Here is a 24366-nt window from a genome sequence, read left to right as displayed (position 1 = left end):
TTCACTACCAGTGCAGTCACTGTTTCACTTAAAGACTGCTTTGAATTCAATGAGGACAGTGGAGAACGGGTCCTGCATGCAAGAGCCGTGCGTTACTGCTAAGCCAATAGATGAGATGCACTGTCCTAGAGGATTGACTAGAATTGAAGTATTATCGTCACCCGTTTATTAACTTTCGAAGGCCATGACAGACTGTTCTGCAGTGAAAGAGACCTTCTTGCATTTTTATTTATCACGCAAAGCCAACGGTCACTTCAAGGATAACGATCATCGCTAGCATAGGTGAAACTCCGTTAAAGTGTGGATCTATGATTATTAATCCCATTGACACTGATGGAAACTCGTCGAAACAAATTATTCTTTTAACATTCAGTGGGTGCAGTTGATTATGCTGGCGGCTGGCCATGTCCCGTTCAATATTTTTCGTCTATTTGTCTCTATCTTACGCATCGGCAAGATAGTGGTTTGCTGGTTTCGCCGAATAGCGGTGTTCGAGGCCTTGAGAAAACGACATGATGAACGGATATGAGGTGATCGCATTTGATTGGTACCGCTGGCTGTGATGGTCTTCTAACGAGAAACTTCAGGCCTTCAGCGGCTGGGAAACTTCTACTCGAAATTGGATTTGAAATTTGTGGGCTGTTTTGAGGTGGCTGCGGGAAAAAACTTGCGGCTGTTCAGACACTGTCGCTTAAACGATGGCGCAGTGCTACCGCTTGCGGTTCCTCTCTCTCTGTGTCCCTCTCTTTTTCTCTTTTTCCTTCTTATCTCTCACCCCCCTAGGTCTGTTTGTCTCTCTCTTTCTCTTGCCGTCTTCCTCTCTCCCTCCTCTTCGCTCGCCGTCTCTCTATCCCTTTATCTCTCTCCCTTTCGCTTTCCATCTTTCTCGCTCCGTTTCTCTCTCTCTCTCTCTCTCTCCATTCGATCGCCATTACTCTCACTCCCCCCTTCGCTCACCGTCTCTTTCTCTCTCTTCCATTCGCTCTCCATCTCTATCTCTCTCTCTCTCTCTTTCTCTTTCCATTCGCTCGCCATTACTCTCACTCTCCCCTTCGCTCGTCCTCTCTTTCTCTCTCCCCTTCGCTTCCCATCTCTCTCTCTCTCTCTCTCCTTCCATTCGCTCGCCATTACTCTCAGTCTCTCCTTCGCTCCCTGTGGAATCCTAACCTAGGTTAGGTTAGGAGGAAGGAGATCTGAAACCAGAGGGAGAAGAAGAACAAGAATCAGATACCTGAGAGGTTGCACGAGAAGGGTCTTTGTACCCTAGGAGAGAGAAGATGGGTAAGGCTAATGGGCTAATAGAACAGGACCCATTAGCCTATCTCACTAACAGCCCCCCGCAAGCGATGTATGGATGTCGTCCATGCCGAGCTTGGAGACCGCACGTACCAGAAGAGGGTTAGACAGGCCCTTGGTGAGGACGTCGGCGGCCTGGTCGGAGGAAGATACAAAGTTGAGGTCGAAGATGCCCTCGTCCATCCGCTCCTTGAAGAAGTAGCGGTCACGCTCCATGTGCTTGATCCGACCGGTCTGGCCAGGATTTCTGGCCAGGGCAATGGCTGACTTGTTGTCGCAGTAGAAGTGAATCGGACCGGAATACTTGACGCAAAGTTCGCGAAAGATCCCGTAGATCCACTGGCCTTCCGAAGCCCCATCGGCAAGGGCCCAGAATTCCTCCTCGGCACTAGAGCAGGACACCTTGTCCTGCTTACTGCTCTTCCAACTGACAAGACCACCAAACACAAAAGCACAGTACCCGGTGGTGGAACGGTAGTCGACGACGGACCCGGAAAAATCAGCATCTGTATAAACCTTCACAGTGGTGTCCGTGCTCCGTGGGAAGAGGAGGCCCTTCCCGGGGCAGCCTTTCAGGTATGCAAGAACCCGATTGGCGGCCTGGCGATGAATCTCATGCGGAGCATGCATGAACTGGCTGAGTAGGTTGACGGCGAAGCTGATGTCTGGGCGAGTGTGAGTTAAATACAGAAGCTTCCCCACCAGCTGTTGATACTGATAGGGGTTGACCGGCGGAGAATCACCCCCTTCACCCAACTTCACATTGGGGTTAATGGGCGTCCGGAGTGGAGAGCAGTCGGTCATAGCAGTCAATGTCAGCAGGTCAACAGTGTACTTCTGCTGGGAGACGAAGATGCCGCGAGACGAGTAGGCGACCTCAAGGCCCAAAAAATAACGAAGGGGGCCGAGTGCCTTCATCTCAAATTCCTGAGCAAGAGCACAACCGAGGCGGGAGGCTTCAACCGTATCTGATCCAGTAATCAGAATGTCGTCGACGTAGACCACCGGGATAGCTATCCCGGGCGGGCCATGCCGAAAAAAGATGGTAGCATCCCCGTTGCTCTGGGTTTAGCCTTCAGCACGCATGACGGAGGAGAAGCGACCAAACCACATCTGCGACGACTGCTTCAGTCCGTACAAGGACTTTCGCAATCGACAGACGGTTCCCGGAGGGCCAAGAGGGTACCCGGGAGGGTGGCTCATGTAGACCTCTTCCTCAAGATCGCCATGGAGAAAGGCGTTCTTGACATCAAATTGCCGAATCAGCCACCCATGATGAGCAGCGAGAGCCAAGAGGAGACGGACTGATTCCATCTTCGCGACGGGAGAGAAGGTCTCAAAGTAGTCGATCCCATAGGACTGCGTAAAGCCTCGAGCAACAAGCTGAGACTTGCGACGTTCAAGGGACCCATCCGCACGGTGCTTCGGGGTATGAACCCACTTGCACCCGACGGCCTTCTTTCCCGGCGGTAGAGGAACCACATCCCAAGTGTGATTCTTGACCAAGGCATGCATTTCTTCGTCCATGGCCACCTTCCAATGAGGACAGGCAAGAGCATCGGCGAGACGTCGTGGAACAGAGACCGAAGCAATGCGGGTCAAAAATAGATGGTACAGAGGACTCAGGAGGTCATAGGAAAGGTAGTGAGAAAGGGGATACAAAGGGTTGCGAGTGCACTAGCGAACCCCTTTGCGAAGGGCAATCGGCCAGTCGATGGATTCATCGTCAGCGCCAGGGGAAGCTGACGGGGAGGGAGGGCCAAGAGAGGGGGTAGCGGAAGCGATGGAAGTGGGAGAGGATGTCACAACAGGGGCAGATGACTCGGAAGATGGTGAAAGCAAAGGAGAAGAATTGACATGAGGCGAAGGAGAGGACACCGGAGGTGGAGACTCCGTGGACGGAGATGAGTCGGAGGCCACCATAGGAGAGGAGTCATGCGGAGGTGGAGGAGGAACTCGGGTGGCGTCCATGGGCAGGGAAGAGGTTGCTGTGGGTGCAACAATAGGGAAGGAGTCCAAAAAAGGAGACGACGAGGCCTCTCCCAGCGGAAGGCCGGAAGAAGAGGAGGAGCCAAAGAAGGGTTGGAATTAGGCAAAGGTGACGTTCGCAGAAATAAGAAATCGCCGAGTAGAAGGGTGATAGCATTTGTACCCTTTTTGGAGAGAGGAGTAGCCGACGAAGATGCACTTGAGGGCCCGAGCGTCAAGCTTCGTCAAGGTAGGAGCCGTGTCGTGGACATACGCAGTGCACCTGAAGACCCGGGGAAGAAGGTTGGTACGCAGCGTCACGGCAGGAAATGCAGCGGACATCCGATCAATCAGACTGCTGAACTGAAGAGGCTGAGAGGGCAGACGGTTGATGAGATGAGTCGCCGTCAAGACGGCTTCACCCCAATACGTCCACGGAACCGAGTAATTCAACAACAAGGTGCGGGCAGTGGACGTCACATAGCCAATATGACATTCTGCCATGCCATTTTGCTCCGGGGTGGCGACGCACGACGTCTCATGGAGAACGCCCCGCGCGGCAAAGTAGGATGTCAACTCGTGGTTGACGTAGTCACGAGCATTGTCCGAGCGGAACCGCTGAATAGGACGGCCAAACTGGGTCTGAACCATCGCACAAAACTGCTGAACCGTGCCCGCTGCAACCGATTTGGCTGGAAGCAAGTACGTCCACGTGTAGCGTGTGGCCTCGTCGACGAAGATCAGAAACCAGCGGTGCCCCTTCAAGCTGGATCATGCGAGCCGCCCCGACATCATCAGTGGATCCGATACAACGGTACCGTCGTATGGGAAGCCGATGGAGAAAAAGACGAACGTCGATGTTTGGCTAACTGGCATGCCTCACAAACAACAGTCTTAAGGTCCACGCCCACACATAAAGACGGAAACAGACGTTGTAAAGTAGAGAACGGCGGGTGCCCGAGGCGTTGGTGAGCAAGTTGGAGATGGTCACGGCGAGACTCAGCAGCGGTGTGTAGACTGCGCTGCACCATAAAGCACGATCGGTTCCCATCCTCGAACAACAGCAACCCCCGGTCCCGCCTAATCGATTGAGTCCTCCGCACCTTGTTAGACAAGAAGATCCTGTCAGGTTGGATGTGGAAGGAGCACTGAACCGCATCGACAAGACGCTGCGGTGACATAAGCAAAGCACGGAGAGACGGAACATGGAGGACATTGTGGATGAGACCGAGGCCGTCCACATGGATAGTCCTGATGCCAGCCACACAGAGACGTCCACCACCGGCAGTGAGGACAGCCCGAGTCCCACTATGCCGCTCGTAGGATACGAAACGGTGATTGAACGGGGTGATGTGTTCCGTGGCCCCCGTATCAAGCACCTAAGTCGTATCCGACTCGAGAGGGGCGGTGAGAGCCGTATGTCCACAGTACCACTGATAAGAGGAAGAGTCAGGAAGTGCACCGAATGTCCTGAAGGAGGCCATAGGCTGGGTTTGCAAGGCAGTCAACTGTGCAGATAAACGGGCAAGATCGGCTTGTAACTGCTCCATGGAGACTGCCGCGCCGCCGGGTAGAGGAGTTGCAGCGGCGGGAGAGACGGCAGCGACATGAGCTTTTGCATCCTTAGCAGCCTGAAGATCAAGCTGCTTTTTCCGGCACCTCTTCGCCGTGTGACGACACTTGCCGCAGTAGGTGTAGACGAGCGTGTCCCGTGGGTTGGAGGCCTGGTCCGGGGTAGAAGATCTATGTGGCTCTGAGGGGCGCGGCAACAACCCAGTGGGATCCCCCGAGCGGGAGATCAAGGCGGTAGAGTCAGCCGGCGGGACCACCGCAGAGCGATCGCGGCGAAGGTTGCTCTCCATCTCGATCAACTCCTTGACCACCGCATCAAACTCTGGAAGAGTGCCCTTGGTGTGCAGAGTCCTGCGGCGAACTTCGGCATACTCCGAGTTGAGGCGGTCGAGGAAGGACAGGAACCGAAGGCGAAGAGCATGGCGGCGATCAACACCGTTCGCATCACCAACGGGCATGTAGTAGTCGACCTCCCGCCAAAGTGCAATGTGGGCCAAGCTATAGTCCATGATGGACAGCGTCCCTTGGTGTAGAGCACCCGCGCGCTCCACTAGCGAGAATATCCGCCAGTGATCGGCATCGTGGCCACAATACTTGTGGGCATGATCCCAAATCTCCTTCGGAGTAGTCAAGTGAAGAAACTTGTCATAGACTGAGGGAGAGAGTGTGTGGTTCAACAGCCAGGAGTGGACGAAGTGCTGCTCGGCGTCGAATGCACCATAATGCGGGTCAGTCACCGGCAGGGGTGGGCAGATCAAGTGCTTGTGGAGAAAACGGCCCTTCAGCGTGGATTCCACAAACTTGATCAGGGCCAACAGTTGCGGAGCGCTCAACCGACAACAGTCGGGAGCAGGCGGGAGAGGAAGACCGATCTTCGGAGAGGGAAGGTCTCGCCCGAAGTCAGCCGCAGTGAAGATAGGAGGCTGCACCGGGGGAGTCCCATGTGAAGAGGGCCCCGAGTCAACCGTAGACATGATGGGCTGGCGGCCGGCGGAGACTGCGGCGGTTGGCTACGGCGACGAACTGCAGGATTCAAGCTGCGCGCGCGCGCGGCGCTGGGGCGGCGGGCTGCGGCGCGCTGGCTGCGGCTGTGGCCTGTGGGCGGGTGGCGGCCGGCGATCGCGGGGCAACCCCTACGGCGTGCGGGCTGCGCTGGGCGGCGGGCTGCGGCCGGCGGGCCAGAGGCGGTGCTCGCGGTGCGAGCGGCGCCCGGTAGGCTGCGGCAGCGGCCGCGCGTGCGGACGGCGCGCGCGGCGGGCGTACCGCGACGCGGGCGCGGTGCCTGCGGGCTGCGGGCGGCGGCCTGCGGGCTCGGCGACGCAGGCGGGCTGCGGTGCGGCGGCGGCCTGCGGGCTGCGGCGCAGCCAGCGCATGTGGGAGAAGGCTGCGGGCGCGGCGGCACCGGCGGGCTGCGGGCGGTGGCTCGCGGGCGTGGCGGCGGCCTACGGGTGCGGGCTGTGGCTTGCGGGTGCGGCGGCGGCCTGCGGTGCGGGTGCGGCGGCGGCCTGCGGCTGCAGCAGCGACCAGTGCATGCGGCGGCGCTGCGGCGCGGCGGCACTGCGACGCGGCGGCGCTGCAGGCTGCGGCGGCGCCGCGGGCTGCGGCGGCAGCCTGCGGGCTCGGCGGCGCAGCGGGCTGCGGCGCGGCTGCGGCGTGGACGGCGCTGCGGGTGCGGCGGCGGCCTTTACGGTGCCGGGCGGCCTGCGGGCTGCAGGCGCAGCCAGCGCATGTGGGAGAAGGCCTGCGGGCGCGGGCGGCGCTGGCGGGCTGCGGGGTGGCCTGCGGGCGTGGCGACGGCCTACGGTGCGGCGGCGCTACGGGCTGTAGGCGCGACCAGCACGCAGGTGGCGGCTGCGGCGCGGCGCGTGGCGGTGCCTATTGGCTGCGACGGCGGCCTGCGGCGCAGCGGCGCCTGCGGGCGCGGCGGCGGCCTGCGGGCGCAGGCGGCGCGCGGCGCAGCGGCGTCTGCGAACGCGGGCGGCGTCCTACGAACACGGGGGGTGTCCTGCGGGCGAGGATGGCGTCTTGCGGGCGTGGGCGGCGCCTGCGGGCTGCGGGCGGCGTCCTGCAGGTGGTGGCGGCGTCCTCCGGGCGGTGGCGGCGTCCTCTAGGCGCAAGAGACGCCTACGCGTGTGGGCGGCGGCTTGCGGACTGCGGGGGCTGTCTGCGACGTGCAGGCTGTGCCTGCGGTCGCGGGCTGCAGCCGGGGTTCACGGGCGTCGCCTGCGGAGTGCAGGCGGAGACCGACGGCGTGAAACGGCACCTGCGGCAGTGGTGGACGGAAAGATGCAAGAAAGGTGCAAGGAAGGTGCAAGAAAGAAGAAAGAAAAAAGAGATGGCAGATCCGTTGGCTGGCTGGTGAGTCTGCGAAGCAGACAGTGGCAGCAGGGCCAAGGATGGAAGGAGGATCAAGAGATGTGGCTCTGATACCATGTGGAATCCTAACCTAGGTTAGGTTAGGAGGAAGGAGATCTGAAACCAGAGGGAGAAGAAGAACAAGAATCAGATACCTGAGAGGTTACACGAGAAGGGTCTTTGTACCCTAGGAGAGAGAAGATGGGTAAGGCTAATGGGCTAATAGAACAGGACCCATTAGCCTATCTCACTAACACTCCCCATCTCTCTCTCTCTCTTCTTCCATTCGCTCGCCATTACTCTCACTCTCCCCTACGCCCGTCCTCTCTTTCTCTCTTCCCTTCACTTCCCATCTCTCTCTCTCCTTCCATTCGCTCGCCATTACTCTCTGTCTCTCCTTCACTCCCCATCTCTCTCTCTCTCTACATTCTCTCGCCATTACTCTCACTCTCCCCTTCGCTTTGCAAGAACTCGAGATCTTGCGCAGGAAAAAGAAGAGAGTATTGAGGAGTCAACAGCCAATTAGACGTAAGAGTCCGTCAGGTCGCCATGTCAGCAGCAAGATCGGATAAGATTTTAATAAGATTAGCAATTAACAAACTTACACGTACCCTATGCTCGTTAAGAGATCTAGCGTGATAAAATCTAGGTTCAAAGATAGATAGGATCAAAGATAGATGGCCAGGATTAAAACGTAGATGGGAAACACAGTCGTTGGATCTAACGGTTAGGATCTGTTACTACATAGCCGTTATACTAGTTATAACGGCTATGATTAAAACGTAAGTGGGAAACCAGAATTTTAATCATAGCTGTTATAACTAGTACAACGGCTATGTAGTAACAGATCATAACCGTTATATCCAACGACTGTGTTTCCCATGTACGGTTTAATCCTGGTCATCTATCTTTGATCCTATCTATCTTTGAACCTAGATTTAATCCTGATCGCTAGATCTCTTAACGAGTATAGGGTACGTGTAAGTTTATTACTGGTTAATCTTAATAAAATCCTGTCTTATCTTGCTGCTGACACGGCGAGTTGACAGACTCTTTCGTCTAGTTAAAACAAAGTTGTTAGATCCAACGGCTATGTAGTAATCAATCTCAGCCGTTAGATCTAACAGCTTGGTTTCCCATTTACGTTTTAATCATAGCCGTTATAACTAGTATAATGGCTATGTAGTAACAGATCATAACCGTTAGATCCAACGACTGTGTTTCCCATGTACGGTTTAATCCTGGTCATCTATCTTTGATCCTATCTATCTTTGAACCTAGATTTAATCCTGATCGCTAGATCTCTTAACGAGTATAGGGTACGTGTAAGTTTATTACTAGCTAATCTAATTAAAGTCCAATCCAATCTGGCTGCTGACATGGCAAGTTGACAGACTCTTTTGTCGAGTTAAATCAACTTAATTTTGTAGCTCTGTTAATTTCATATGATCAAAAACTGATACATCTTTATTCTTCAAGAAATCCCAAAACATACCCATCTTTGTTTTATATATGTTGATGGCATTCTTATTATATCCCCAAATTCATCTGAAATTTCAACTCTTGGTAGCCAGCTACAATCCGAATTCGCAATCAAAAATCTTGGATCAGCTCATTATTTTTTGGGCATCAAACTAATTAAAACGAATGATGGATGCCTATCTCAGTCAAATAGTCTTTCTCATATTCTTCATTCCTCAAATTTAGAAAAATGTAAACCTTTATCAGCTCCATGTTCATCATACAAGTCATTCTCTGATCATACTCTATACAGGAAAATCGTTGGATGAATTCAGTATCTTACGTTAACTAGGCCTGACATAGCATTTGTACTTAATAAGGTTTGTCATAAAATGCATTCACCAAATGTTAAAGATCGGAAGTTCCTAAAACATTTCCTTCGATATCTTATAGGAACCTCTTTATATGGTTTAAAAATACACAAAACTCTAACTTTTCATTAAATGTTTTTAGTGACGCAGGTTGGGAAGAAGACCAAGATGACAGATGATGAAGGCGAAAATGGGGTTTTAATTTGTCGTTGTTATTTTCTCTTCGATCAAATAAAATTTTGTATACGCAAACTTAATCAAAATCTTATAGAGATGAGCAAGTCGTCTCCACAGGGATTGGCACTTGGAGATAGAATTCACTAATGAGTAGGATGGTCAACAAACATCACTAGGTGTTTGTTTTCATCTCTAAAGAAATGTAAAGAAGAATTTAATGATGATTTATAAAGGAAGTCCTCTCTAAACATTTTATTTCGACCTCAGATTTTGTATACAGGCAAGGGAAGAAGATTAGTAATTTTAGGAAAAATTTCTAGAATTTTTAAAGGTCGAATAATGTGAGAAAATACAAAGGACAATATTGAATTTTAAATGTTTGTTGAAATGCCTAACAGAAAATATCCCTTTTTTATGGATTTTTAGAAGGAGCGAGATATAATTTTTAAGTCCTTTATCTTAAGATATAGGTAAAGTAGGAAAAACATCTTTCCATATTGTATTATATTTTTTAGAGATTTTTAATTGGTCGAAAAGTATTTAAAAGATTTTTAAAAAGATCGAACTCAAATAACTTGCATTCAAGTGCTTGAAGAAATGTCTGAGAGTTTTTGGAAGTTTTTTTTGGTTTTACTCGAAATCGATTTCATTCGATTTTGAGGAAAACGTTTGATGAGATGATTCGTTCTTTCTTGAAACTAAATGAATTAGGAATTAAAATAAATGTAAACCAAAGTACTTACTGGATTTCTACGCCAACTTGGAGTTGCTGACGGCTCCATACCCCACTCCGGCCGCTTCGTCCTTCAGGTAAGCTTTTCTTAATTCTCTCTTCTTCTATCACTCTCTTCGCGTTTTCCCTTCAGGTCGCAGCATTGTCACTGCCGTCGATCGAGAGAATCAGAAGAAAATGACAAACAAGGAGGATCTTTCTCCGTAATTTTATTTCAAAAAAATGTTTGAGTTCGACGGCGAAAGATAGGTTTTTCATGACTTATGGCTATTTTATAGGTCAGGCGTGGTCCGAAGACCTTCCTGACCGGTATGGAATATCTCCGGCATAGTCTCCGGCGTCGACTCGACGGAAATCTGCCTTCTCATCGCCAGATTGACGTCACCGGCGACGTAAATGGAGGCAGGATGAAGAAGACGACCGATGAGCTTTCTGACCATTCGATCGTCTGTTTAAAGCGTTCAACGGCTACGATTAAATTGTAACCGTGGACCCTTTTAAGTTCCGATGGACCATGCTCCGTCAGCTCCGGCCGCGTCAGCATCGGCTGTCCACGTGCCTTCTTTTGATTTGTCCAGGATTGCGCTCTGCGCTGAGCTGTCGACCTGAAAATAAAAGAAAAGAGATAAAATATAAGGATGATCTTGACCGTTCGATCTTCCGAAGGATTTTGCAATCGTGCTTTTAATGAAAGCCCGAAATGACATGGGCTTCGGGCCGGGTTGGCGCACAGCCCACTCTAGCTTTCTTCTATTTCACTTAAGATCGTGGCCCGATGGGTCAGGATTAATCCCATCGGATCTCAGGCCCCGCCCGCTCCCAGCTGAGATATGGGATTTTGCAATCCCATATTTGTTTTAAAAATTCTAAACGGTATATAATTTTTGCAATTCGATCTATAGTGAATTTAGAAACGCAGGCTTACCTTGGGCACTAACTCTGATATTCCATGGACTGCTTTGAGGCTTGATTTGGGCTGGGCTTGCGCTGCGCGTGCCGCCTGCTGCTACGGCTGCGGGTGGCGCGTGCGGTGTGCCTGGCCCTTGATTGCTTGGTTGGCCTTGGCAGTTCTTAAGGCACATTTTTTAATTTACTCTATTTATATTATTAGTATTCTTTTTCTTTAATTATTTTTTAATTTGTTTATTTCCTTTTTATTTGATCATCAAACTTCATACTATGCTTATAAACGCAAAAACCCATTAAAATTATGACGTTTTACATAATGACTGAAAAATTGCATAAAGGTGGGATTTAACATAAAAATGCATAATTCTTTCATTTTATGACTTCTTAAACTCCTAATGAATGTTGATTTACATGCCTGATTTATGACTCATCAACAGACGATCTACATGAGGATTTCCTGGACAAAATCTCATTTCCTGGAGCTCCAAAAAGCAACCAACAGTTGCTATATCCAACATACAGTCCGAATATGAGGCTTTAGCAAATGCAACTGGAGAAGTGCTCAAGATCAATTCTCTTCTTAAGGAGCTCAATTTCAACATCCACAACAGCTCCTATTCTCTGGTGTGATAACTTAGGAGCTACATATCTCGCCGCCAACCCGGTCTTTCATGCTCGTACGAAGCACATCAAAATAGATTTCCATTTCATTGTGGAACAGGTTTCAGCCAGATTACTTCAAATTCAGTTCGTCAACAGTAAAGGACAGCTTGCAAACATACTCACAAAACCTCTTCCTCCTGCCGATTCGACCTTCTCCGCTGCAAGCTCAATTTCCTCCCTCGTAGTTGAGCTTGAGGGGGAGTATTGAGGAGTCAACAGGCAACTCGACGAAAGAGTCCATCAACTCACCATGACAGAAACAAGATCAGATAGGATTTCAATAAGATTAGCTATTAATAAACTTATACGTACCCTATACTCGTTAAGAGATCTAATGGTCAGGATTAAATCTAGGTTCAAAGATTGATAGGATCAAAGATAGATGGCCAGGATTGAACCGTGGATAGTAAACATAGTCGCTGGATCTAACAATTAGGATCTGTTACTACATAGTCATTATACTAGTTATAATGACTATGATTAAAACGTAAATGGGAAACCAAGTTGTTACTACATAGCCGTTATACTCGTTATAACGGCTATGATTAAAACAAGAAAATTTCAATTATTGGTATACTATTTGATACTATAAATACAAACCATTGTTAAACATAAAACTTTGTGGGAAATACAACAATCTTTCTCCTATCGTCTTGTCTACTCTCCCTTTCTTCCTCTTCTCCTCTCTTCTATCTCTCATTCGTATCATTCTTGCAATTTCCCTTACTGCCCAAGATCTACGAATCTTCACATAGAGATCAGGAGAGAGAGAGAATAGTCAGAACCTTGGCCAATGATAGTTGTTAATCCACAAACAAATCCATTAACATGGGTTCGTATTTATCCTATTAGTATAATGGCTATGTTAAAACAAATCGTGATGGTTGGATTATCCCCTATCTATCTTTGATCCTAGCCATTAGATTATTTCCTATTTAAGTTTATTCATGACCATATATCTTTGAACTTAGATTTAATCCAAGCCACTAATTTCTCATGACGAGTATAGGGTATGTGGCTTATTTTTACTAGCTAATCTTTTATCTTAAGTCCTAATCGTCTTGATGCTGAGTTGGAGGTGAAGTTGTTACGAGTTTTGTACTCCGTTATCACCCCCCGTCAAGCCCAACAGCAGAGTCAAATAAACGTTGAACTTGCTCCTCAGCATCTGGAATCTGGCTTTGGGTAATGGCTTGGTTAGGACATCTGCCAATTGACCATCACTTCCAACAAACCTGATTTCTATGTTTCTGCTGGACACTTGTTCTCGTATGAAGTGGAAGTCAGTCTCAATGTGCTTGGTTATTGCGTGGAAAATGGGTTGGGCAGCGAGATGTGTAGCACCAATATTGTCGCACCATAGTATAGGACGATCTTATGTAAAGACTTGAATATCTTTTAGGAGTGATTGTACCTTGATAACTTCTGAGGCTCAGTTTGCTAGATCCTTGTATTCTTCTTCTGTACTTGAATAAGCAAATTGTTGGCTCCTTCTTAGAGCTCCGAGTCAAGAGGTTATTCCAATGCACAGTAAGAAAGCTCCAGTATATCGCTTGTTAGTGCTGTTACTTGCCCAATCTGAATCATTAAAATCATTGATCGTGAAGTTTTGAGTTACGATGTATGGAAAATCCACATAGAATGCTTCCCTTTAAGTATTATATAAGGGGCTTCAGAGCCTACCAGTTACTAGAAGATGGTGAATGCATCTTTTGACATGCTTTATTAACCGCAAAAGCAATGTAAAATTGGATAAGAGTAAGATACTTAAGAGAGCCAACTATTTGTCAACATAATGTAACATTATTGAATGATTTATCATTGTCCAAAATAGGAGAGACATCACAAAGTGTAGAAGAAGATTTACAATGTTCCCTGCTTGCACTATGTAAAATTGATGCTATATATTTTGATTGAGATAAAACGTATCCATTTTCATGTTTAATCAACCCAAGTCCCAATGGCAAATTGATAGTTTAAATGATGCATGATTGTATAGATTTCAGAGATATTTGGACATATCATTAAGATATCATCAACGTATATCTTAAATTATATGATGGGATTAGTATAAATATGTAATTATTTTTTAATTTATAGAATAAATAAGTGTTAAATTTGGAAGCAATAAATATGAGTGCTGAAAGACACATGGTGAGTTTGGTAAACCATGCTTTGGGAGATTTCTTAAGCCCATATAGTGATTTGCGCAAATAAAACACGTGATGCGGATATAGTTTACTTCAGAATCCTGGAGGCTTCTCCATGTAGATCTTCTCATTTAGATCTCCATGCAAAAAGACATTGTGATGGAGCAGGATCCCCCTCCATCAAGGAGGACACCGAAGCCCATGTCGTTGATGGTGACAGCCGTCGGCTCGGGTCCAGCCAGATCAGCACGCCTAGGCGGAGGCGAAGGTACACCCTCGCTCTTAAGTTTTGGGCCATATCCATGAGCACAACCCCTTCTTTTATTTTCGAACCTCTGTTTTCATCTTGTTTTATTTGTTTGTTTTAAGGGGGCCCCCTATGTCTAATGGACCCCTTCTTGTGGACCTCTATTAAAGAGGCCCATTACCATCCCCATATATGTGATGGAGTGGGCGCCCTAGCAACTCGGTCAAGATCAAAAAGTCAAAGTTAATTTTTGAAAGGGACCCACTACTCCACGATCAAGTGAGAGGAAGGAGGAGAAGAAGGAAGAAGGAAGAGAGGGAGAAGGAAGGGAAGGGAAGGAGAGGGAAGAAGAAGACTACTGTCGGCGTTGCCGCCAGATCTGCTGACTCACCACAATCGGCTCCCCGCTCCGCCGCCACCGCCGTTGTTCTTCCCATCACGGCCTCACCTGCGCCTGCGCCCCCCCGTGGGTGCCTCAGCCGCCACCGCCGTTGAGCAACCGCGGCTGCGGCAACTGCAGCCACATTCAGCCGCGGCTGTCGCAACCGCCACCGCGACCAGCTGCTGCCAAGAGGCGCGTCTAGTCACTGCCTATGGCCGCCATGAACAGTCGCGGCTGTCGCGACTGCAGCGACCAGCCGTGGTCGACATCGCCACGGCCATGATTAGTGACCTCGACCGGGTCACAACCCACGTTCGCGACCAATGGCGGCCTGTGATCGTGACCGGCCGCAGCCTGGGGCCACGAACAGTGACCGCGACTGTCGCAGCCAGCAGCCGCGACCAGTTGCGACTTGTGGCCATGACCATTCGCATCGCTCGGGCGTGACCGAACGCAACCAGCAGGTGCAACTAGCTGCTTCATGCGGCCGAGACCATGGCAGCTGGCGATCACACCCAACCGCTGCCTGCGGTCGTTGGGACCTACTAGTGTCACACCGCAGCTGCCTTATTACCGCGCGCCGGGCCGTCGCCATTGCTGCGCCCATGCGGCTGTCGAGCCACCGCTGAGCGCTGTCGAGCCGCCGTCAAGCCGTCGTCGAGCCGCTGCCAAACACCGGCGACCCGCCATCGATTGCCGCCGACTGCCATCAAGCCGCCGTCGAGCCATACCTGAGCCGTTGCGGAGCCGCCGTCAAGCCACTGCCAAACTGCCACCGCCGACTACCGCCGAGCCACCGCTGACACCTGTCTCCGAACCGCCCATGGTGTCATGCTCTGTGCCCTGCCCGCGCACCCTAGGCCTGCCTTCATCCCCCACCCTCTTCCAGCGTCAGTTCTCCTGCGCTGCGACATAGTCACCAGTCGAGCGATGTCGTGCCCGCCTCCGGCACAACTCCACCGACTCAGCCCACCAGTTCCTACATCGACAAGCCCCTCGACTCCGGGACGACGTCACCGAAGAGGTACCTCGCTCCACTAGCCCGCTAGTTACATTATCTTTTGTTGTATACCTTCTCGATTGCACTCCACCGCTCTCGGGTTAGAATAGGTGAGAGAATAAACAGACACGAGAGAATCTACCAAGCATCTTCCCTAGGTACGGGCCGAGCCCGTCCGTTACGTGAGAGCACCCACAGACATAGTCCGTTCAGTGCCAAAGACACCATTGTCGCTCCGACGAGGGTCAGGAGGTCACCGTTACCATGATCGGTTGCCCGCCCCGGAGCCTGGAGCTTGGCAAACCCACGAGTTGTGGCCTGCACGTACATCCGCCCAGGAGTCTTCGCATCACATAATCGCATCTCTGTAGATCCATACCTGAGGGACGATGTTTTCGACGACATCCATTATCACCCTGATATCCGAGCATCAAATTGGTACCCTCGAGACGACGTCACTGACGTTGTCCTGCATCACATTGATACGTCTAGTTGGTGAATTTTCCAACCACTCCTTATAGCTAATGATAACAATTTCATGAAAGTCAAATTCCTCCTTTGGTTGTATCCTTTTGCAACTAATCTTGCTTTATACTTGTATGTTTCTCTAGTAGGTTTATTTTTTGATTTATACACCCATTTACATCCAATGACATGAAAATTGGTATTTCTGGGTACCAGTGTCTAGGCATTATTGGATGGTAAAGCCTGGTATTCAGTATTCATTGCTTGTATACAATGTATGTTCTTGGATGTAGTTGTGAATGAGGTGGGTTCAATTAGTTCTTTAACATTGGATACAAAACATTTGGACAGAGGACATCTTATAGAATATACATTAAGAGGTTGAGGACCGTGGTTAACACATTCTTCATTGGGGTCTTGACCATCCGACTGATAGATATTATGAAGCGTTTTAGTATTCATTATAACTCCATTTCAGATGTGTGGTCTAAAGTGGGTGTTATTTCAGGAAATTTATCTAACAACCTATCAGATTTGATTTTCACAATGGATGGAGTAAAATTGGATGTGTTATTTTTTAATGTGAGATTATCAGAGATGTCTGAAGTGTTCGACCCTTCAGCTTCAACTTATTTAGACTGGTCAATAAGTAAAATTTCACATGTTTTAGAATGGAATTCAATTCCACGGTTTGAATTATGATTAGCGTGAAAGATTATTGGACATGCTCCAAGTATACTTTGGTTTTTATTATGTAAAGTAAAAAGAAATGGAAAATTCTGTTCATAAAAAATAGCATGTCTGGAAATAAAAGACTTACCTGAATGCAGGGAGAGACATCTATATCCCATGTGTAAGGATATGTAGCCCATGAACACACATCTTTCTGATCTGGAGCCAAACTCATTCACAGAGTATGGTCATAAGTAACGATAACACCAGCATCCAAAGGTCCGTAGAAAGTAATAATCGGGTGTTGTTTTGAATAAAACTTCATAAGGAGACTTATTCTCAACTATAGGTGTCATCATTCAATTTATAAGGAAAGCTGAAATAGAGACAGCTTCATCCCAAAACTTAGAAGGCATATGAGCTGTTTTGAGTAAAGATAGTGCTGTTTCTATGAAATGTCTATGTTTTCTTTCTATAGTTCCATTTTTTTCTGGAGTAGGAGGGCATGATACTCTATGAAAAACTCCATTAGTTTTTAAGTATGAGTGAAGAGCTTGGTATTCTCCACCCCCGTTGGATTGGAGGTTAAGTATTTTTGAATTAAACTGATTTTTGACATGAGTTTTAAAATCTCTTAATATTTGAAGTAGATCACTTTTCTTCTTTAGATGATATAGCCATATATTTTTACTAAAATTGTCTATAAACACTACATACTACAAATGTCCTAAAATGTGAAAGAACAGGGGCTGGACCCCATAGATTGGAATCAATGATTTCAAAACATTTTGTAGATGTATGATTGGTGGGTGAAAAAGAAAGTTTGTGTGAATTTAAAGTATCGCAAGAATCACATACAAAATTCTTCTTTGAGTGAGTGTCGGTAGCCTATACTTCCTATTTATAGAAAGTAAAATTCCTAGTTGTGGATGTCCAAGCCTGCTATGCCAGGAAACTGTAGACTCTTTTTACCAACTAGTGCAGCCTTATTCCAAAGATGTGGCTAAAGATAGTAGAGGCCATCTTCTCTAACTGTTCCTCTGAGGAGGATCTGATGTGTAGCTTCTTTATAAAAAAATTAAGGATTTCCAGCCTTCAAAACTTTTTTGAAGATCCGGGCACTCTCTAGCCCTTTGCCCGCATTGTGAGCATTGTTGACAACAGAGTTGAAATATCTTATTTTTTCTCCTTTCTCATCCACGATTCTGGAAGGATCCTTGACTTTGATTCTATTCCCTTCTTAGATAGGTATTTGATGGCTGAGATCTGTTTTTGGGCATTGTTTGCAACTGGAGGGAATTTACTGTTATCATCTTCTTGTGAGAACAAGCGGAAGGCATCGTGTGCCTTAAGATTGGTGAAAATTTCTTCAAACTTCAAGTGAGCTAAGTTAGCATTTATGCTCAACAAAAAATGGGCATATGCTGCACCCAAACCTCTTAAGAATGTGCTGGCTATAGCCCATATGGAGGCTGGCCAGCTGCTTCCAAGGCCTCCATTACAGACCTGAAATGCTTCACATACTCATCAGTACTCGTTGTACCTTTCTTCATGTTGTGAAATTGGTGTTGTAATTCCATTATTCGATCTTGATCCCGTCTAGTAAACACAGTTTCTATTCTTTCCCGGGCTTCCTTTGTACATCTTGCTTTGTTGATACATCTGGCGACATATTCGGATATGGTTTGATGGAGAAACCCAAGCATATGTTGGTCAGTTCTCCACCACTTCTTGAATGATGTATTCTCGATTATGTTCCCCTGATTGTCTATAATTGAAAATGGTGGAGGAAAAATTCTTCAATGAATTATATAAGATCATACCCATTAAGGAGTGGTAACATTGCGCTTTTCCAGATGCAGCAATTGGTGACAGTGAGCTTTGTGAGCACCATAGCCCTAGTTGAGATGAAGTGTGGGAGTTGTCCCATGCCTGCCGTGCATAGCTTATTCGAGGAAGATGGGATTGTCACGGATGAATTTTCCCCGTCATGTTGGTGCTCGCTCTTGGCTCTATACCATAAAAGAACTAGAGATCTTGTGCAAGAACAAGAAGAAGAGAGAAGAGGAGTAGAGACAGAGTTAAAGAGTAGTTATGTGCCTTGGCCAATGATCGTTATTAATCCATAAACACATCCATTAACGTTGGTTTGTATTTATCCTATTAGCTAATAAAAGTTCAATAGTTAGTTTCTAAAACTTAATGTAAGTCCCCAAAGTATGCGACATTCTTGCGCAGAGGCATGCATGCTAACTATGGGGACATGTCTGTGTGCAGGACTCACGATTTGGAGACTAAGTCCTTTAGTGCGATGCTACAACACACACTATGGGCGTTGACGGCTGACATTGATCTTTTAGGCCATCGCTCTTGCATCGCGTGTGCGAGGTGCGGGCAGAGAGAGCCTAAGGCATTGGTGCACAGAGAGAGCCTAGAGCCTAGAGCCTAGAGCCTAAGGCATTAGTGCGATGCTACATTCCTCCATGAGACTAAGGCATTGGCGCGCAGAGAGAGCCTAGAGCCTAAGGCATTAGTGCGATGCTACATTCCTCCATGAGACTAAGGCATTGGGGCGCAGAGAGAGCCCAGATGGCGCGGGCGCTTGGTGCCCACGTGGGTAGTGCTGGGCGCGCATCGCCTAGCTTGAGGCACCGAGCACGGTGGTGTCTGGGCGGATCACATTGCTTGTGGGGTGTGGAGCTTCAAGGGTGGGATGATTGGCAGAGGGCCGAGTGCCATGCCCATGGGCATGCGATGCCTAGTCCGGCAGGCCGCTTGTGTTGGCGGGCACGCTTGTGTTAGCTGGGCCAGCGGGAGCACGTGCAAATCAGCGGGCCTCAAGGTGCTAGGATGGCACTACCTAGGCACGCGACGCCTCGTCTCATTACTTCGATATTATACATCATCTTCCCCCATGTATTGTCCATGACTATGATGTAACCTCCTCATGATATTAATGCAATGACCTTATTTCGCGATGGGCCTGCATTCCCACACTCTCCTCTAACCCCTTCTATGTGTACTTAATCTACTGCGAAGACTTATGCTGCAAGAGTTCAAGGCTGCTCAGTGTTTTGCTCGAACCAATGAGGCCGGCTGGCGCCAAGTTCGAGAATTTTTCCTAGCTCCCAATTTGACCGTGTGACACTTAATCATAGCCATTATAACGAAGTATAACAGCTATGTTAAGACAAATTTAGACCATTGGATTATTCTCTATCTATCTTTGATCTTAGCAGGTAGATTATTTTCTATCTAAATTTAATCATGACCATCTATCTTTAAACGGATATTTAATCCAAGCCACTCTTTCGCTCTCTCCCCTTCGCTTCCCCTCTCCCTACCCTTAGGTCGCCCACTCTCTCTCTCTCTCTTAACTTGCTCGCCATTACTCTCACTTTCCCCTTTGCTCACCCTCTCTTTCTCTCTCCCCTTCGCTCTCCCTCTCTCTCTCTCTCTGTCCCCTTTGTTCCTCATCTCTCTCTCTATCCGCTTCTCCTTGTTTCTTTCTCTTTCTCGCAATCTTTTGCTAGGTCTCTCTTGTCAAGCCATTTTTAAGTGGACGGACATGATCTCAACCATCCAATTTTCTTAAGGAAGATCGGACAGTTAGATATGTTTCCAATATGTAATGATTTGTTTTATTTCTTTTTCAGGCCATCTGATTTGAGGCCGCCAGTGACCAGGACAAGGGGGCACCAAACGGATGAATCACGAGGGCCAACAATTACGGGGCATGCTGACAGGGCAAGTTGGCATGGACAAAGGGGGTATACCAGTCAAGATGGGTCCACAGCTGCAATTTAATCACAACCATCAACCCATCAATATGGAGATTGAATGGTCGGGGGCAAGGGCATCTTTCACCACCCTGATGATAACATGCTATCATGATATGCATTAATTCCATTTATAACCAATATTAACGCATTATTTGTATGAATTTGATGCATGTTCTCCGACACTCTTATCATTTTAGCATTCATTCTATTTCATCACCTATTTACCTATATTCGTGAATTTATCATTAATATGATGCGATTTACAATTTTTTCCGTTCTCAAGGTCAAACCTTTGTGAATTAATCATTTTTCTTGGAGTTTAATGGTTGCAAGGAGCAGGTTAAGTCATTAAACGCCTCTCGGTCATTTTATGTCGAGCATGACACCATGGCAATACTAGTATGTCAAGTCGTCGGACTTTGCTCGAGACGACATCATGCGAAAAAAGACACTATGAACAACTCCGACATAGGAGTGCCAATGACGGAAGCTCAGCCCCGCGGACAGAGCCGCGTGCTCAGCCTAGCAGGCAGAACCCCTCTTTCAACCAGGCGGGCCGAGCCGCGCGCTCAGCCCCACGGGCGGGGGGAACTGTGCGGTCAGCCCCGCGGGCGGGCAGAGCTACGCGCTGAGCCCGGGCCAAGCTGCGCGCTCAGCTACGCGGGCGAGCCGTGTGGTCAGCCCCGCAGGCGGGCAGAGCCACGCACTCAGCCTTGGGCTAAGCTGCGCGCTCACCCCCGCAGGGCAGAGCCATGCGCTCAGCCCCGCGGGCGGGCAGAGCCACGCGCTCACTCTCGGGCCAAGCTGCGCACTCAGCCCCGCGGCCGGGCAGAGCTGCACGATCAGCCCTGGGTCGAGCCGGCCTCAGCTTCACAAGCAGAGTCCCCACGTACCGAGGAGGCGCCGGCAGCGGCGGCAGCGGAGGAGGCGGCGACGGTCCAAGCGCCGGCGGAGGTGGCCGCTATGGCGGCCGCAAGGCCTCGACGGCTCGACGCGGCCGCTGCCTCGCGACACAACGACGGCTGCCGCGCGACGTAGCAGCGGCGGCGGCCGTGCGACGCGACGGTGACCGCTTCCATGATGGCAGGCACGGTGACGAGCGGCTGCAGGCATCGGCGGCGGTCGTCGGCAGGCCGCAGGCGGCGGCGGCGGGCGTCGGCAGGCAGCGGCGGGCGGCGGCTCTTCTTTCTCTCTTCCACCCTAATTTTCTCTCTTGATTTCTCTCTCCTCTCTTTCCCGTTTTTGTTCGGGGGTGACGTGGTCTAATCCTAGCCGATCGCCCCCCACTTAAGGGCAATCGGACGGCCAAGAGAGGCCACGATTACCCTTAATAGGGGCAAACCAACAAAACCAGGGATCGATCTTTCTTTTGGAAAAAACGTCCTTTCACGAGGGTTGTGCTGGGCGATTTTGGAGGGGAAGAGAGGTCCCGGTCATCGAGTGTGTCCCTGGCAGTGAGATCCACTGCCGAGGAGCCACGAGTACACGTCGACGGTGAGATCCACCGCGGAAAATCGACGGGAGAGTACCGGACGCCACGTGCTCGATGAAATGCCAGGACTTGAATCGGGGATTTCGCAGTGAGGAATATCTCGATCCGACACGTTCTGATCGACCGATTCGCACGTTCAAGGTTAGTTCCAACGTGTTTTGTCAATATCGTCGCTTAGGTAGGTTTAATTTTGTTTTACTTTTGAATTATACTTCAAAAATCACAAAAAAACTCTTGAAATCTCATTCGGACTTGCTATATTCACGATCTCTCATCCGATACTAATCTTATTCTGATAATTTTGGATCCGTCGGATAGATATCGCGTCTCTCTTCGTGTTTTCACCGTTTATTCATCATTCTTCTCTCAGATTGTCATTTGATTCTATGGAATTGTTGCTCGTACGTGAAGATCTTATATGAAAATCCCTATTTCCCCATGGATTCGACCTCGACTCATCACTATATTGAGTTTTCTTCATTCATTTTTCTGAGTCATGTTTTACTTTGACGCGTAAATTTGTGTTTTATGACCTCAAATTTTTGTCCCGTCACCTGACCATCGTCCCCGTTGGCTGGCCGACGGTGGCCGGCGACGGGTAGGATCATAAGGTTATCCAACGGCTTGAAAAAGTCATTGGATCGAGAGAGAACGAATGAAGGGAGCTCAAAGAGCTTTGAAGCATATGGCGGTGTTGTGACAGCTCCGATAGAGTGCATATGGCTCAAAGAGGCTTGAGGGAAGAGCGATGGGAGCTCAGATCTGTGGCAGCACGGAGGAGAAGAGTGAGAGAGACTGCATACCAAAGTTTGACAAGGGAAACTTGCGTCACCACTCTTGCTCATCAAATAAGGGCAGATCCAGTACTCCATTTGCTTGGTCAAGTTGATAATTAGAACTAGAATACTATAAGTTTGATTCAAGTCATTTCCATCAATTATCAAGCTTGATTTGTTCAAAATTTGGTATTATGATTTCATTCAGGCATTCCGTCAAGCACCTAGACTGCATTCAAAGTAAGTCGTCGATTTCTCTAAGTTTCAATAAATTCTACCTTAAAAAATCTAAAAATATACATAAATATTGAATTGACTCCTACCTCGGCCTCACAGAGGCATTCTGTCGAAGACCTCTTGGTGTAGACAGAAGTTCATCAATTTATGCCTATTTTCACTCATAAGAATTATAGAAAAATATTAAAAAACATAAATACATACATATAATTATATAATAACTACTAAACCAATATAAGCCATATCCTTCCACTATAATCATATATAACCATTCTAATCACTCTTCCTAATTAAACATATATATTCATATATATCATATATCTCTAATCTTTTTAATCTTTTTATTTGATTTTAATCTCTCTCTTTTTCTCTCTCTTCCTATCTAGCAACATAGTGATATTATAAATTAGATAATTCCTTCTTCTCCTCTCTCGATCTCTCTTAAACTCAATCCTAAATTCTTACCATATATAAACATCTCTCTAGGTCACTTATCTTCACCTTTTTGGATCTTCATGAGAAAAACTTTGATCACGTAAGTTTTAATCTTTTATTAACATTTTGAATATAATGAGTAATTAATCATTTTTGATGCAGGTTACTAAAGTAGTTAAAAGATTACTATCATTTGATCTTATAAATAATAATAATTTTTCTCAATATAAAATTGGTTTAAAAATATTAAATATATATGTAGGATTGTTTGGGTGTTGAACCCAAGACCTCAAGAATTTTAAAAAATGGACTTTATCCATTCCTCCTCTGTCCTGAGATCTAGACAATCTCCCCCGGCTGCATTAACGGCACTATTGTGCCCCCAAGCAGGGTAAAATACTGTGGTTAGGTGAGAGGAGTGGTTGAGAGAAAATATTAAATAAGGAATCTTAAGAAGACAATTAGCTAACATAAATACAAAAGTAGACTAGTTCACCCCCCTCTTAGTCATTAATTGGTATCAAAGTTAGTACTTGTATTATTAACTATTAGTAGTCAGCAAGTCCTATAGAGATGGGAGGTGATCATTTTACTTTATTCCCACCTACATTAGATGGCATTAACTATGCTATTTGGAAAGTTAGGATGGAGGTGTATGCTATGGGAAAGAAGCATGCAGTATGGAGTATGATGGTGAAGGGAATTAAGAAACCATTTGATTCATATACTGTAGAGGAATTAGAACATAATGGTGCAGCTAGATATCTTATATTCGGTGCTGTGAATACTAATATTTTTCATCAGATTTCAAGCTGTGAGAGGGCCAAGGAACTATGGACAAAATTCAAATTGGCCATGAAGGGACATCACATGTGAGAGATACTCAGCTGAGCATTTTGGTGAATGATTTTTAACCATTCAGACAAAAGCAAGGAGAAAATATTCATGACCTAGTTGGTCACTTTAATGCATTAATCAATGGATTAACGGGTTTGGATAAAGACTATTCATTACTAGAAATGAATAGCAAATCACTGAATTCACTTTCTAGTGAGTGGAAAATGAAAGTAATAGCTATTGAGGAATCCAAGAATTTAAGGACAACATCCTTAAGTGAAATTGTTGGATCCCTGCTTAATAATGGACTGAATGAAGCAAGAATAAATTGGCATCCACTTCTTCCTATGAAAATTGTTCAAAAACTCTGAAGTCCGGATCAAATG

The 24366-nt window shown here is 47.7% G+C and overlaps 1 long non-coding RNA gene across 1 annotated transcript; it reads left to right on the top strand.

Moving 5' to 3' along the window:
- The first annotated feature begins 20685 nt into the window (after window positions 1-20685).
- Window positions 20686-22656, top strand: LOC144711978 (uncharacterized). Its single transcript, XR_013583699.1, has 2 exons — window positions 20686-21836; window positions 22298-22656. It is a non-coding gene; the product is annotated as an uncharacterized LOC144711978 (long non-coding RNA).
- The last annotated feature ends 1710 nt before the right edge of the window (window positions 22657-24366 follow it).

The sequence above is a fragment of the Wolffia australiana genome, chromosome 14 (genome assembly GCF_029677425.1).
Source record: "Wolffia australiana isolate 7733 chromosome 14, ASM2967742v1".
Classification (NCBI taxonomy): domain Eukaryota; kingdom Viridiplantae; phylum Streptophyta; class Magnoliopsida; order Alismatales; family Araceae; genus Wolffia; species Wolffia australiana.
Note: the sequence above shows the minus strand (reverse complement) of the source record. Positions and strands in the feature narration are given on the sequence as shown.